Here is a 16,662-nt window from a genome sequence, read left to right on the forward strand (position 1 = left end):
ACCCGAGTGAGCTTACGGAGCCTGTAACGGTCCGTCACGACTGTGACGGTCCGTCCTGCAGGTCCGTCACAAAGCTCAGAGACTTAATTTTAGTAAAAGTTCTGTGACGGCCCGTCATTACTGCGACGGTCCGTCCTGCCATTTCGTCGCGAAGTTCAGAGAGTCGATTTCAGTACCCAATTTTCAGAATTCTAAGTGTTTTGGAACGAGACCCCCTCGACGGTCCGTCGTGCCCATGACGGTCCGTCGTGGGATCCGTCGTCTCAACCAGTTTTTCCAGAAATAAAATCTGCTGCTCAAAACGACTAAACAGGTCGTTACAAGGTTCCATAATTGAATCACACCCAGTGTCAACATCACACAATCACTCAAATACTAAGTTTCAACTATCTTTCAACCCTTCATATACCTCGTGCAAAAACATAGAGAGATTCTTGACTCACCCCAATCGATCTTATTATATCTTTCGCTAAATATTCAATTGTACTCATTACTAACCTCAAAAATACAAAAAAAAAAACTTATAATCCCACTCGAGTTGAACATCTATATACTATTTTCTCAAGTTTTATCCATTATTTTTTAGACAACATGATGAACCTATAAAACTATCACAATAAATATAGGCAAGATAGATGAAACCACATGTATCTGAATGCAATTATCCACTCTTTTTGAAGATACATATTGGGCCTATACAATTAGAGTAAATATTCATGTTCTCGCCTCCTTTCGGAGGCTAAATTATATCCTACTAAATCTTTCCATTTATGACTCTAGCTCCTTTCAATTTTGTTCAAGCGGTTTCTCAACACCTCCTATAACTTGTCATGTCATCAAGCTACTCAACAAATAGTATCAAACCACTACCTTAAATACTCGCAAGCCGTCATTATAATAAAAAATTTATTTAACTAACACTCCATATTATATAGTTACATATCAATCAAAATCCATCATGAACTCTTATTATCATGCTCTGTTAACTCTTGTCATCACCACGAAGTCAATCTTTTATCAATATGATACCATAAACCTAGTTGTAGCAATCAAATTCAAAGGATTAACCCACTTTTATATGCACTTTTTACTAAAATTTTCAATTACATTCAGACAAATGTACTATTTGAGACTTACTTTACCCATAAGTTTGTCATTCTAGTATCTATCCGTTCCTTTGGACCTTAAGATGAGATCACCAGTCCTCATTTAGAACCCTCAGGATACACTGCTTAACTTTAACACATTAATACCGTATCAACAATCCACCATACTAAAATCTTTCTTATACGTGCTTAATCCCAAACATTTGTAATAAGAACTAGTTGGTTTCTCACATGTGAATGCAATAACGAATCTCATTATACGAGCATGTGATACAACTGATAAATCTTTGAGTAGTTAGTATTCACACTTGATAATCGATGTATTTGTTTCCATATACCACTTGTGTCACATTGCAAAAATTCATTAGATTCAGCACTAGAACATATAAATACCTATCTAGAAGATCATATCCAAATAGGTCACACATTTCAACCCATTGAATAACTGTATAACATTACCAAATCAGTTCTGTATCTAGCCCAAGTTATATGAGTTCTTTTACAGGTCAGGTAAATATCAGAAGTAACACACTTCATAAATGTAACCAAATAAGCATCAATACTATTGTGGTAGTCGTATCATGACCTTCTTTAGTATATGGACAATCTATAAAAGCATATTAAACCTCAATTGGTGCATCTTTATTCTCATTATTTTCTAAACAGCTCATTCATGCTATGATAACTTTACTAATTGTAGTTTCCAAGGTTACAAGGTTTATTATCTCAGTTTCCATTATCAAACCACTTCCAATCGTCAAAACACTTTATATATTACCTATACCACAGAAGTACTATTCCCCATATTGGGGTAACTCCAAAAGAAATAATCACGTTAATAAGATCCCCCAAAATTCTGTTCAACATCATCATCAAATATCCTCAAAATGCATCATCGAGTCATCACCTAACTCAACCCCTTCAAATTACTAAACATTTTGAATCAAACTACACATAATTGTCATAAGTCTACGACTTTCACCTTATTAATAGGTCTAACATCAAAGTCATATACAACATACCAATATCTCACATGAGGAATGAAGCACGAGTCACCATTATAGATGATAGTGAATTTAGTGAAGCAATAAGAATCAAATCGAACCAAGGATGCACGAAAAAGATTTAGAAAGTGAATTTTTTTTCTAAAAGTCACTATAGCCTCTCGAAGATAGGTACAGACGTGTCCGTACTGATCCTTGAGACTCTACTTGTACACACGTGAGACCTAAGAACCTAGGACTTTAATATCATTTTGTTATGACCTAAAAATGGACGAGATGACACTCGTCTTATCCCACCAAGACAAGTCAGCATAAAACTCAACCATAACAATAATATGCGGAAATTTTATAATCAACTCAAAAATATCCCCAAAATCTGATTTTCACGTATAAAATCCTCTAAAGTATTACAAATGATTCAAAATAAAAATAAAAGTCTCAAATGACCTTTTTTCTATAATATAACAAGAACATAAATCGGAGTAAGATGGCCCACCGAAATGACAAGCAACTACGTCATAAACCCCAAAAAGAAGCCTCAAACAAGGTGAAAAGAAAATATCACAAAGGTTCAGGCTAATAACCTACAAAAAATGTAGTAGCAAGGGGAGAATATCAAACCACACGGTACTCATTAAGTAAACCTCTAAACACAAGCTAAGTGGATAGAATACGAGTACTCTTTACACTCCAACAGAATCTCCACAACTACAACCTGCATAAACCCAGCCTAACCTAACAGTTCACAATTTACAAACGCATATCTCAATAACAACATTCTAACAATCACCTATTCTTAACAACAAGCTCAATATATATCAACTACAACCTCCATGACTACAACCTTCTTCAAAACAAACACAACCAACATTTCATAATTCACATAGCTTATATCTCAACAACAACACTCTAACCATTACATATCCTTAACAACATAAATATTCATTAATCAAAGTTTCATAGAAAGAAATTCACAAGATCAACAAAACACAATATCAAGTTTACTAATGATAAATATGTGCAATGGAATGGAATGGAATGTCAAGTATAATAATGCATGTGTAACCTAGTGATACACACCCGTTGTCTCTCAGTTCGGACCTACGAGGGACATATCTTTCCAGACATCCATCATGGCGTGCGATACGATCCTCGATATCAGTAACCATTATGCACATGAAATACATCACTCGAAACATAGTATCCATCGCGGCACGCGATATGTTCCTATAAATACAGTATCAATCATGGCGCACGATACATACCTCGAAATGGTATATTTTATTTTAGTTTTTATTCATTCTCAATTCACATAACACTTGTTGCAACCATGTCTCAGAACAATGCAAATGACATGTTCATACAAATAATGAGGAGATAACCATTTCAATAAAATGCACAATTCACAACAACACAATCATTCAACAAGCCTTTCAAACCATTCTCAACATATCACACACCAACAATTAATCACATTACTTTTTATTACCCCCTTTTCATCATTAGAATTAATCAACACAGACAAGTTAACCCGTCACCAAGTCTCATTACTCCCAAACACATATTACAATGAAATACATGAATTTTATACACTTAACAAAGGTTTAAAACTTCACTTGCCTCAAATAATCGAACAATCATTTCGGAACTTGAGCCTTCCCTTTTCGTTGTACTTCCAACTCAGAGCAATCTATTCACATTAATAATCCAATAAGATTTCAAAACTAACAACACTCACATTACTATATGTTTAGCCTTGACCTAAAAATTCGCAAACATATTTTTCAAATTTCAAGTCTAGAGTTAGGTCTCAATTGGATCTTAATTTATACAACCCGTTGTATTTAAACACGAAATAACTTATTGTTGATATACTTAATTAAAGTTAATACACATGTAATTATAATTGTTCGTTAACGATATAGTAATAAAAATTGTGAGTTGTGATTCATAGTGAAATATGTAACTTCTAAAAACAAATACTAATGGTACTATTATAACCTTAACAAACTATACATGTGAAATAACATTAGTAACTAAAAAAAATCCAAATCAGAGACAATTTAATCGACAGAGTGCAAATGCTTAACCCACTATGATGTTTTTATTCAAACATCCCTCCTAATAATTGAAAAATCAGTGGTCATCATTGTGTCATGATTAGCCACTAACCTTGTTTAACAGGTAAAGAAAAATAATAACAACACTATCTATACACTAAATTTAATATTTAATTTGTAATTCAAAATTTTCCTTCTTTCTCTTTCTAATCATCACATACTAATATTTATACATATGCTGAATACTCGTGCATTCAACAATCAAAATTTTCCATGTATAAGAATGGATTACCTGCACCTTTTTCGTTTGATGCCACTGCAGGTGAGGTTAGGTTCTTCCTCTTCTTTATTTTATTTTCTGAATTAATTAGGTATAAAAGTGACGAATTATATGAACCTATTTTAATATATATGGACCAAATATGATTGAGTTTTAAATAAATTTCATATTTGACACATTATTATCAACTGAATTAATTATTTTATGAATATTTGTCAATCAACTAACCGTAGTTAAATAAATAGTTTAAAACTTTCAAACCAACTTTACCAATTTATCAAAAATGGGAACTATCGAGAGGGATAAAATGATAATTTTTATTATAATTTTAAAAAATGACCTTTCAGATCATTACACATCACAACATTTCGTAAAAACTTCTCATAAGAGTCGTAACTTTTCATAAAAGCCACAACTTTTCATAAAAGTCGTTACTTTTTATTAAAGTCACAACTTCTCATAAAAGACACAATTTTCCATAAAAGTTACCACTTTAAATAAAAGTCAGAACTTTTCATGAAAGGAAAAGACTAGTTTTGAAATTAAAAAACTAAAGAGAATTCTAATTTGTGGTGGCACCATGTAGTTAATGGGTGCGATTAGAATTTTTTCTTTAAAATTTATGAAAATAGAACTTTTCTTGTATTTTGATGTTATTGTATTTTTATAAAAATATGTTTTTTAAGAGTATAGAGGTTATTCAATTTGGTTTACCATTTGTTTTATTAAAAAAAAGGTAAAATTACAAATTATAACACTGTTTTCTTCTAGTTTACATGATTTAATTTTTTCGTGGTTACATATTGTCTTTAATTAGAGAGTCAAATAAATATTTTTCTCAATTTTCTTCTTTGCAAATTTTGTTATTATAACACTATCAATTACTTTGAAAATATTAAATATTTTTTTAAGAAAAAAAAATATACATAACTTATGTGTTTATCAAGAGCAAATGTTCATAATCATGTAGTATACCAATATGTAATATGTAGTCATTATGCGTTTCAAAATTAAAATGCAATCTTTTAAAATCGAAATTTCATATGTAATATAGTTATGTTAGTGTTTTAAAATTGAAGTTGTGCACAAACAAAACAATAAGGATCCTTGAAAAGGATGAAAGAGAAGTAGGGATAATGGAAAAAAGTTCAAAAAGTACTTTCATGTGAGAGAATAGTCATCATTGTGTATCTATAATTATAATTGATTGTTACTCCTAATTGTATCATTTGACTTTCTATTTTTTTACTCCTATTTATATTAACACTAGTGACGAAGAGCCGTGCATTGCGCGGGCGCAATATTTATTTAAAAGTTAATTTTTAATTGATCTTGATTAAATGATTTTTATGTTTAATTTGAACAAATTATATATGTTTGTGCGTTTGCGCATGTGATAATAAATGTTCATATTAACTTGTGAAGTATATATTTGATAAATATTATTAACTTTTATAATTTTAAGTAATTTTAATAAAATGATTTATTTATTATCTATAAATTATATATATAGTAAATCCTTTCACTCTTTTTCTCAAAAATCTCATGTGAGTGAACATTATCCTTTATTTTCTAAAATTGATGGAAATATATAAAAATCATTGTTAGTTTATGTTACATTTGATTGTTTTTCTCACAAATTAGGTAAGTTATGCGAAAATTTAAGTATTGTTGCATTATTAATATATACAAAACTTTTTGAATTAGAATTTAATTCTTACAATAATATCTATAATGTTAATCTCTATATTGTTTGTCTCTTGACGAAGTTGTCCCTTAAGTATGAGCTTAGTTATTTTGAGGTCTTGATAAAAAATACATTCTAATTCAAATCTTTAAAATTTTATGAGTAAAATAAATTTTCTCCGTTCTGATTTGTTTGTAAATTTTAAATATGATTTAAGTTAATTATATATAACTCATTCTTAAAAATTAAAATAATTAAAATTTGATTGCTCATAAAAATATTATGTTTATAAATTTCCTAATATGGTGTACTGATTTTTCCTTAATTTTTTGTGGGGGGTAGGGGGGGTAGGTAGTAGGGGTGGTAGAGGTTAGGTGAGGTGAAAAAACCTTAAAATTTAAAATATTTTTTAAAACTATTTTATATTGTTTTTGTTTGATGGGGGGGAGGGGGGGGGGAGCTGGTATTGGTTGTAGAGGTAAACATATATTTGAAATTTAATAAATATGAAAATTTTAGAATTTTTTTTTGTATGGGAAGGATAAGGTACGAGTGGTGTAACAATCCAAAGGTACCCCTTGGAAGTTACCGGCGAATGGGACTATCACGACCCGAGAGTGCACCCTACTTGAAACGGTGTTCTCGGATTGTAATATGGCGTACTTGACCTCTCGGAGGTCTTTTACAAGCCGTTTGACATCATACATTGCATACATGTATGAAAAGTAGTGCGAAATTAAAATATTTCACATGAATAATATTTCAAAACATCTTTCATATAAAACGATAGATAATACTAAGTCTCAACATATGCCATCCTTAGACTCAAGAATACTTGGGACACGACCCATCCAATCGAAATATAGAAACTTAGTCTATTACAATACTTTTAGTGAAAGAAATCTAAAGATAGTTATGTCCTCGAATCAAGTGAATATATAACCCAACTTTGCTTGAAAGAGTCCTAGTTTCCAAGCTTTGCTTCAAGATGCTTCTCACCTTCTAGCCACACCTTTAGAAGAAGACAAAATGTATGGAATTAGTACAATGCATGTACTAAATATTACATAATGCATAAAATCATAAGAGACTGACATTTGTATCAAAATATGCTCTTTTACAGAAAAACCTTATATAACATAATAGAAGACCACATGTCACACCAACTTCACATATAACTCATATATCAAAAGATAGCATCAAGAACACATCAAAACACATACACATGAGACTCTCCTACAAAAGGTGATTCTAAGGTTCACTTGAGTGAATTATGAAGGGACCCGCCATACAATCCCTTCACACACACCAAAGAAATCCTTTAGACTACCTAAGATAAGATTATTCCCATTTTACTAATCAAACTCCCTACCTAGAAATACTCTAAGACTCACCTAAGTAAGACAAGAAGAGAACGCCCATACTCACTCTCCAAGCCCACCTAAGCAATCCTCACAGCTACTCTAGATACTTGCATTTTCATTAACATACCTTCACTCAAGTCATTATATTCATTTGACCATTTAAGAGACATTCAACACTTAAGGACTTTCACATAATGGTCTTGGAGAAGACCTAGGGACTCACACACTAACATCTTCAACATCTAATCGTGCAATGTCTAGATAGCATCTCATTCCACTACATTAACCTCATAAAACTTCTCCAGCACAAGCATGTATCCCACATGATGAGAATAGGCAATAACCTACATAGACCATACTATCTATGCATGGAATCCGAGTCATTAACCTACTCCGATGGAGGGTGTTCTATTTGCCAATGGTAGAACTAGGGAACATCCCATGTAAGCACATAGTTAAGGAATATCGAGGGTTTCTTTGTTCTCTAATGTCATCTTATTTAGAGAAACTTCCCAAGCATACTCACTCGGTGCTAGCCTTTGTTATGATAGAATAATTCAATAAAGGAGCATATGAAGAGGTACCATATCTTGTTCATAACAAAATCATACAAAACCTTACCAAAGAGGTCCCCTAGGGTTGCCTTACAATGGTTAAGAGTATAGCTCGATGAATTTCCTAAATATAATTTCATGCCTTTCTAGACAACCAACCTTAAGTCCACCATTCACACGAGAAGGATATCATTACGACTTTCAACTTCAAGGATATCATAACCTTCATTCTAAAAGGTTTCACATAAATGACCTTCTTTGCTAAATTCAAGATCATATTCCATTCATACATATTCATGACCAAGGGTGATCTAACCTACAAAGTCAAGGATTCATATTCACATTCTTCATGTATCATGTGAGGGACACAAGTCTACCAAAATAAGAGACACACATGCCTTTACCTTTTCACATATAGCATATCATTCAAGAAGAACATAGGGACAACCAATTAAACTATACATAACCCAAATCACTAATATAACACCATCAATATAAACCATAACAAGTCTCATATAAGCCATCAAGAAGCATCATACTTCAATATCAAGTAATACACATAAGGACTTCACTATAGCCTACTAGAGACACATATCATTAACTAGGAGGCCTCATACTTTGACTTCACATATACACATAAGTAATAAAGTCCTTCACAATACTCACATAATCAAGTTATAACATGATAATATCATAATTCATGAAGTAACGCTGACGAGGCTACATTGTTGCACAATTCATAAAGTAATGCCGATAAGGCCACATAATTCACAAGTATAGCGCATAAGCAACGCCACCATAAGTGGACCATACTAATCATAATCATAATTCAAGACCTGAACTACACAATATAGAGAGATTTAGGGCAGCATACCACCAATGCAATCTCACAATTTCAATCCATAGCCAAATCAACCGACTCCATACTCAAAGGCTCTTACCAAAAGCCATGATCACCAATTCAATCCAATAATATCAATATATAATAAATCCAAAGTAATACAATACAAATTAATCAATTTAGTATAGACTATATATTAATCTAAAATAATTCTTTCCTAATTCAATAGACGTAATCAAACTACACAAGAATTCAATAGTATAGAGACATGATCATTTCCCCATAATATAGTCAAAACTAGGATTGCATGGTTTGCATGGGTTCATAAAGTTTTTAGGTTAAAATCATAAAATTAACAACAATTAATCATCATACGATTATTCAAAAATTTTATTCAAGAACCCATGGTTAGATCACAATTTAGAAGTTTATGTTTTGAGAAAGTTTTAGAAAACCACTTTGAAGATTGTCTCCTTGAAGAAAAAAGATTCAAGGATGAAGACCATACATTAATTGATGCTAGACTATGAAAATTGAGAATAATTTATGGAGAAATCAGCCTTCAAGCTCCAATATCCCTTCAAGCTTCCATGGTGTTCTAGAGAGTTATTTAAAGGTCTTGAGGTTTTGATTTTGAATAATGACTTGAATAAGGGTTCTTGACTTATAAAGCTATTTAAAATATCTAAAATAACCTTAATAAACCATAAAACTAATTTTAGGAAGGCTAGGTGAAAACCCTAAAGTGCCCTTGGGGTGGCCGAGACACTTGCAGGAAATTGTAGGTGCCAAACGACGGTTGCCACTAACGCCCCGTAGACCCACCAACAGACCTTCCTGTTGGCCCGTGGTTTTGGTTAGAGACTGGCTACATGGGAGCATAAGCTCCCCAACCTAAGTGTTAACCTATGCCCTCCACCTACGGGGCGTCGACCAGCCTACAGGGCGTCGATTGCCTTCTGTAGGTGGGGCTGGTTTTGACAGCTTTTGGCTAGTAGTTGGGTCCTCCTCAAGGAACGCTTGGTTGGTCCTTGGGGACTTTTTCCCGGACGTTTTCAACCCTAATATAGTCGTACACATGTTAAGGACCTCTCACATAAATATCATCCAAAACAAACATGTAAAACTTGATGAAACATACTAAGACACACAAGCATGTTTCAAGGCAAACCTTTCGTATGTCATGGACGTTTGACCATCAAACTTCACCAAACTTTATATACTGCCTATAGACATCATTGTAAACCATTTTAGGACTTAAAACCTCATGATACAAGTTTTAGGCTCTAGTTCCACCTAAGTCATTTTAGAAGTGTTACAAGGACCCCGAGAAGTCCCACACAAGCCTCTCATATCAATCATTGCATAATATACTCTAAAAATGAGCAAAAATTTATAACTTTATTCACACACGAAGAATAATTTCATTAATAAGCAAGTGGGAGACTTATTTAAAATCATCTAACCTTTACAATGTCTCTTTAAACCATCTAATACTTTGAATGTACAACACCTGGGGCTAATCCCATACAAGACTTAAAATAAATTCTAAAGACATAAAAGGAACATATGGGTCTTGTCCTCAAATCGATGAGGATTCACCAATACTTCATCTTCAAACTCTGAGAAAGCTCTCCATCCTTTCTGGCAAATGAAAACTTCCAATTCTCTACACTTTCGTCAAAAAGGAAAAAAAGGGGTTAGCACATTGAATGCACTAAGTATGGAAGCCATGCAAAAACCATGAAAAAGGGACATTTAGTATAGAAACATGCTTCCATGACATTTTGATAAAAAACCTTCATAAAAGTGTTTAAGAGACATAATCTAATTCAACAATCACATATTAAACATATTCAACTAACACAATCGCATAACCATATTCACATAGACCCCCTACTAAAGGTTATCCTATGACCCACCTAAGTAAGTTATGAAGCTGCTGCCCATACAACCCCTTCACACACACTTAGATGATCCTGAAGACTACTTAAAGTACGTTATTAAATTTCATCACATATCACATAGTTCCATGGTCAATAAGACAAGTCTTTACATCTTATAAACTTCCTACCTAAGGCTACTCTAAGACTCACTTAAGTAAAACATGAAGAGATCGCCCATACATCCTCTTCAAGTCTACCTAAGCAATCCTTAAAGCTACCCTAGGTAAGTACCTTTTTCATAAAACATACTTCATTAAGAAACGATATCATCATTAAAACAATTTTGAAAGACAATCATTATTTAAAGGTCTTCACATTATGGTCATGGAAAAGACATACTAAAACCACATTCTAGCATCTTCAAAACCTACTCGTGCCATGTCCAGATAACGTCCCATTCCACTACCTAAACATTGTAGAACTTCTCCAATACTAGAATGCATCCGCATGATGAGAATAGACATTAATCGACATATACAATAATAGCTAGGCATGAAATCCAGAGTCTTCCCTACTCCGAAGGAGGGTGTTCTACTTGACAAGGGTAGAACTAGGACACCTCCCTTGTAGGCACATTGTTAAGGAATATCAAGGGTTTCTTTGTACTCTAGTCTACTTCTCAAGTAGAGCCACTGTCACAAGCATATTCACTTGGAACTAGCCATGTTCTCATACAGTAAGTTCAATCATATAATGAGCATATGAAGAGGTACCATGTCTTAGTCACTACCAAATCATAATACAACTACCAAAGATGGGTCCACTAGGGCTGCCACTCAATGATCAATAAGGATAGCTCAATGACTTTCTTACCTATCCCTAAGTCCATCATTCACACGAGAATGATACCATTACGACTTTCTACTTCAAGGATATCATAACCTTCTTTCCATATTCCAGGTTTCACATTCCTAGCCTTCCTTTCTTATTCAAGGCCTTAAATTCTTGTCCTTCTTTACTTATTCAAGGTCCTATGTTAGTCATCCTTAGAAAGGTACCATCTTAGGTGTACCGATCCTAGACTTTCATTCATCATTCAGTCATACACATACATGACAATGATGCTTTAGCCTCCCAAGTCAAGGGATCTCATATTCACATATCTTTCATGCATCAAAAAGATGGACTTGGGTCTACCAAATCAAGACACAACATTCCTCATATTACTTATTCAATATCATTCAAGTACCAAGTAGGGAAACTAAGTCTACCTAACAAGATACCTTATCAACAGATATAGAAACTTATCACATTCTACCCTAGTCACACATAGTCATTTAAAGGACAACATGCTTTAACCTCACACATACACATGCAACATCATCACATAAGACATTTCTTAGAGCTTTTATTACCATATACCATCACTTAAAGAAGGATCATAACATTAGCATCCATACAAGGTCATATAATCATTACAAGAGTACTTTGCATATAAAATATTACATATATATCACATCATAACATCACCTAACATAATCATATAAGCCATAACATCTTCTACCTGATCACCTTACTTCACATAAACATCTACACATTATACCTTCACATAAGCCCTAGCATGATACTACTACAATTTACATAAATAATGTTGACAAGGCCATGTTCATCACATAACAACACATAAGCACCGCCACCGTAAGTGGACCATACCAATCAATAGAAATTCTATTATAATTCTACATAATATAGAGAGATCAAGTCAACTTATCACCTTTCCAATCATGATCATCTACATTCCTTAGCCATTTCAATCAATGCACTTCACAAAGGCTCTTACCAATTGCCATATACACATTCTAAACAAACAATACAATTATACCAATTATCCAACAATACACAACATATATATCATCAAATTAAGGCACCCTATATACAATTCAATAATGATCTACACACAATTCAATAGACCAATACAATCTACACATGAATTCACTAATATCAAGCCATGATCAAATCACCCATATTATAGCCAAATTTGCAGATTATAGAAGGTAAAGGGTTCATGGAGATTTTTATTGGAAAACATAAATTGTACATCAATAACATCATATCTCATGGTTTGAAAACGTTTCATGCAAGAACCCACGACTTAGAGTAGAAATCTGAATTTTTCATGAACTTTGAAATCACTTTGAAATTGGTTCTAAGGTGATAACAAGCCTTAGATAAAGAACTCCCATATCTTATTAGAAGAACCCAAAGATAATTGAAGAAGAACTCCATTGAAATCCATCATCTAAGCTCCATCTTGACCTTGAGCTCTCATGGAGGTTTTTGGAGAAAACTTGGGAGTGAAAGGGTTTTTGATTTAGGTGTTAGGGTCTAAATGAGAGTTAAATCACTTTAATACTCATAAAAGAAACAAATAATCCTAAAACAACCGTTCCTAATTTATAAGACTTGGCGTGAATTTCCCAAAGCACCCCAAGCCAAGCCGTGTAGAAGGCAGATTTGCAAGTGCCAAACCACACCCACCACCAACGGACCGTTGTTCTGACGGCGTCCCGTTGATGAGGGATCCTGGTTTATTTCAAAGGCTCATGAACTTGCAGACCTTCAGTATCCATCGACTCCCCAAGTCGACGAGCCGTCATTAAAACAACTGGCTGTCGTTTGGCACTGCATGCAGGCTGTCAGGCACCTTCAAGATTTGATTTGGGGTCCTCCTCTAGGTCCCCCTTGTGGGTCCTAGGGGGAGTCGTACCCGGACGTTAAACTCCTAAACATGCATATATAGGTCTTAGGAACCTCCCTATCAATTTAGGCACCAAATAAGCCACGTAACATGCAAAGGCACACTAGCACACATGCAAGAACATAAGGACTAGTCATCGAACGTTTGTGTTCGTCCCTTGATGTTTGACTTCAAACTTAACTGGACTGACTTCAGAACATATCACATTAACTAAGCTATTTAACAGCCCTTAAAGCACAAGATAAACCTTGTTCATTTTTAGGGTCGTCACATGTGGGTAGAGTAAGAGAAAAAAGGATTTGGTAGAGTTTTGGAAAATATTTTCCATAATTTAGGAAGTGTAACGACCCACAAGTACCCCGTAGAAGTTAGGGCAACCGTTGGATTGTTACAAGGAGTACTTGACCCTTTGGGGTCTTGTACAATCCCTTTAACTATCATTTATTGCGCAAGACATGAAAAGTAGTGTGGAATTCGAAACTTTTCACGACTTTTACTATGAAAAGGAATTCTTTCGTAAATACTAAGAAAATCTCATCGTCACAAGAAAACTTAAAGACACGACATAATATCTTAGGGACACTTTCCTTTACATTAAAAGAAATACATAATAAGTCTTAAATAAAGAAACTAAGAAATAGAATTGTGCCCTCGAATATATGAGGACATACTTACTCTTGAGAGAGTCTTTCCCAAGCTTGACTTCTGACTTCAACCTTGCTTCCAAACCTATACTTGTAGAGTATAGAAAAGTGTAGGGTTAGTACAAAACAATGTACTAAGTATGACATATGCAAAAACATGCAAAAAGGGACATTTTAGTATAAATACAGTTTCATGACAAATAAGTAAAACCTTTATGAATAGAGGAGTAAAACAACATAAGAATCATTATTTAACACTTAGAGAAGGATTTTCATAATTTTAACGAAAAGGACCATTTTATAGTAAACTGCCCAAAAGTTACAGTGAATTCATTTTTAGCATTACAGTGAACTATTTTAATCCCCAAAACAGTGAACTCCCAAAGTCAATCCAAGAGGAAGTGAACTTATTTCCGTAGGATTTTCCCTCGCTAAGGTTATCCTAAGACTCACCAAGGTAAGACATGAAGGAAACACCCATACACCTCCTTCAATACACACCTAGGTGATCCCCAAGACTACCCATTCTAGGCTTACTCGGCTCAGGAGGAAAAGTTCCCACTCAATGACAAGACATTAGAAGAACACTTAAACACTTCACATAGGACACACCAAGACATCTCTTTCGGAATGCCTACTTAGTGCAATGAGTAGATGACATCCCCATTCCACCACCTACCCTGAGTAGTACACTCTTATAGAATACTTAGCTCATTCAATTCATATAAAACACACCAAGACTTCCCTTTCAGAATGCCTACTTAGTGCAATGAATAGATGGCATCCCATTCCACCACATATCCTAAGCAGCACATTCTTTTAGAAGACTTAGCTCACTCAATTCATATAAGACTCACCAAGACTTCCCTTTCGGAATGCCTACCTAGTGCAATGGATAGATAGCGTCTCATTCCACCATTACACTAATTAGTACACTCTTTTAGAAGACTTAGTACTTTCATTACTTTTGTGGAGGTTAGCTTAACTAACATAGACCATAAGAGCTAGACATGGAATCCCGATATTAACCCTTATCGGATGAGGGATCCTCACTTGCATAGAATAAGGTCATTCTCTTAGCTTTTACATGGCTTTCCCAATAGCTATACCTATGCGAGCGCATAGTTAAGGTATAAGGAGATTGCTACTAAGTAACTCATTCTATAATAACAAGGAGTACTCATCTCAAGAGGTACATTGGAATACAACATCTCAACTCACGAAGTGTAACCACCCCTTCTTCATATCCTCTCAGTGTTAAGCATAATTTCCCACAGATTCTTAACATTTTATACTATAGGTTAAGGATAACTAGTGGACACCAAATCTCAACTCACGAAGGGTATCACTCCTCCTACCTATCTTATAAAGCTCTTTGAAGATAATGAGGTTGCTACTAAACAATTCATCTCAACTCACGAAGAATGTTTACCCCAAAACTTCCCTTTTCATTTACAGTCTTTAATTTCATTCATTCATTCATTCAAAATGTGTGTATGTGTGTGTACATGTGAACAAACCTTGCACATAAGCGTCATTTCATTTACATTCAATTCTAAAAATGCTTAGACCTTCATTCATCACATTACACACTTTAACATGCTCAACATATACACTTATTTCATTTAGTCATAATCTAAGCAAAACAAACAATTCAAGCTTCTTAATACACATTACAAGAACGATCTTCACTATCACTTCATTTCACACATTAGGCCTTCAAAGCCACACTTACAATACATATCAAGTATATCCAAATTCATCAAGTAAACACCGCCACCAAGAAGGTGGACAATACTATTCAAGAGCATTTCATAAGGAAAGTTAACAATGGAACCAATTTACCATTCTTCCAAAGATTTCGCTCCTATTTACAATTTACTCAACAATTCATCATAAAATAGACCTTAGGGCAGTCACTAAACTACAATATCGACACAAGGAAACCAAATCTCAAAGACTACAAGACCATGCTCATTTAACCCATTCCTTAAGTCAATATTTGATAAAAAGCTTTAAAATATTTTTATTGAAGTTTTAGCATTAAAATCACCAACTAACATTTGAAACATCGTATTTGAATAAATTAAAATATTTTCATGCAAGACCCATATTTAGAATCAAAGATAAAAGGAGATAGAGTCTGGAAACCCTTTTTGAAAATCTATTAGAAAGGACTCCTTGGATGGAAGAGAGTTAAAGGATGACTACCATAACTCAAATAGAGGAAACCCCACTTATTTTTGATGAATAAATCACCTATAAACATCCCTCCTAGCTCTTTCTTAACTTCTAACTTCTATGGAGGTTTGAGAGAGTTTTCTTGAGGGAAGGGTTTTGGGTTTTAGGAAATAAAGTCTAAAATTAGGTCTTAGGGTTTGAAACTCCTTAATATAAAGACCCTAAAAATATCATCCAAGGTTACTAAAATACTAAAGGTGAATTTACCAAACAACCCAAGCCAAGACAATTTTTTTT

The sequence above is a fragment of the Solanum pennellii genome, chromosome 11 (assembly GCF_001406875.1).
Source record: "Solanum pennellii chromosome 11, SPENNV200".
NCBI classification, from domain to species: Eukaryota; Viridiplantae; Streptophyta; class Magnoliopsida; order Solanales; family Solanaceae; genus Solanum; species Solanum pennellii.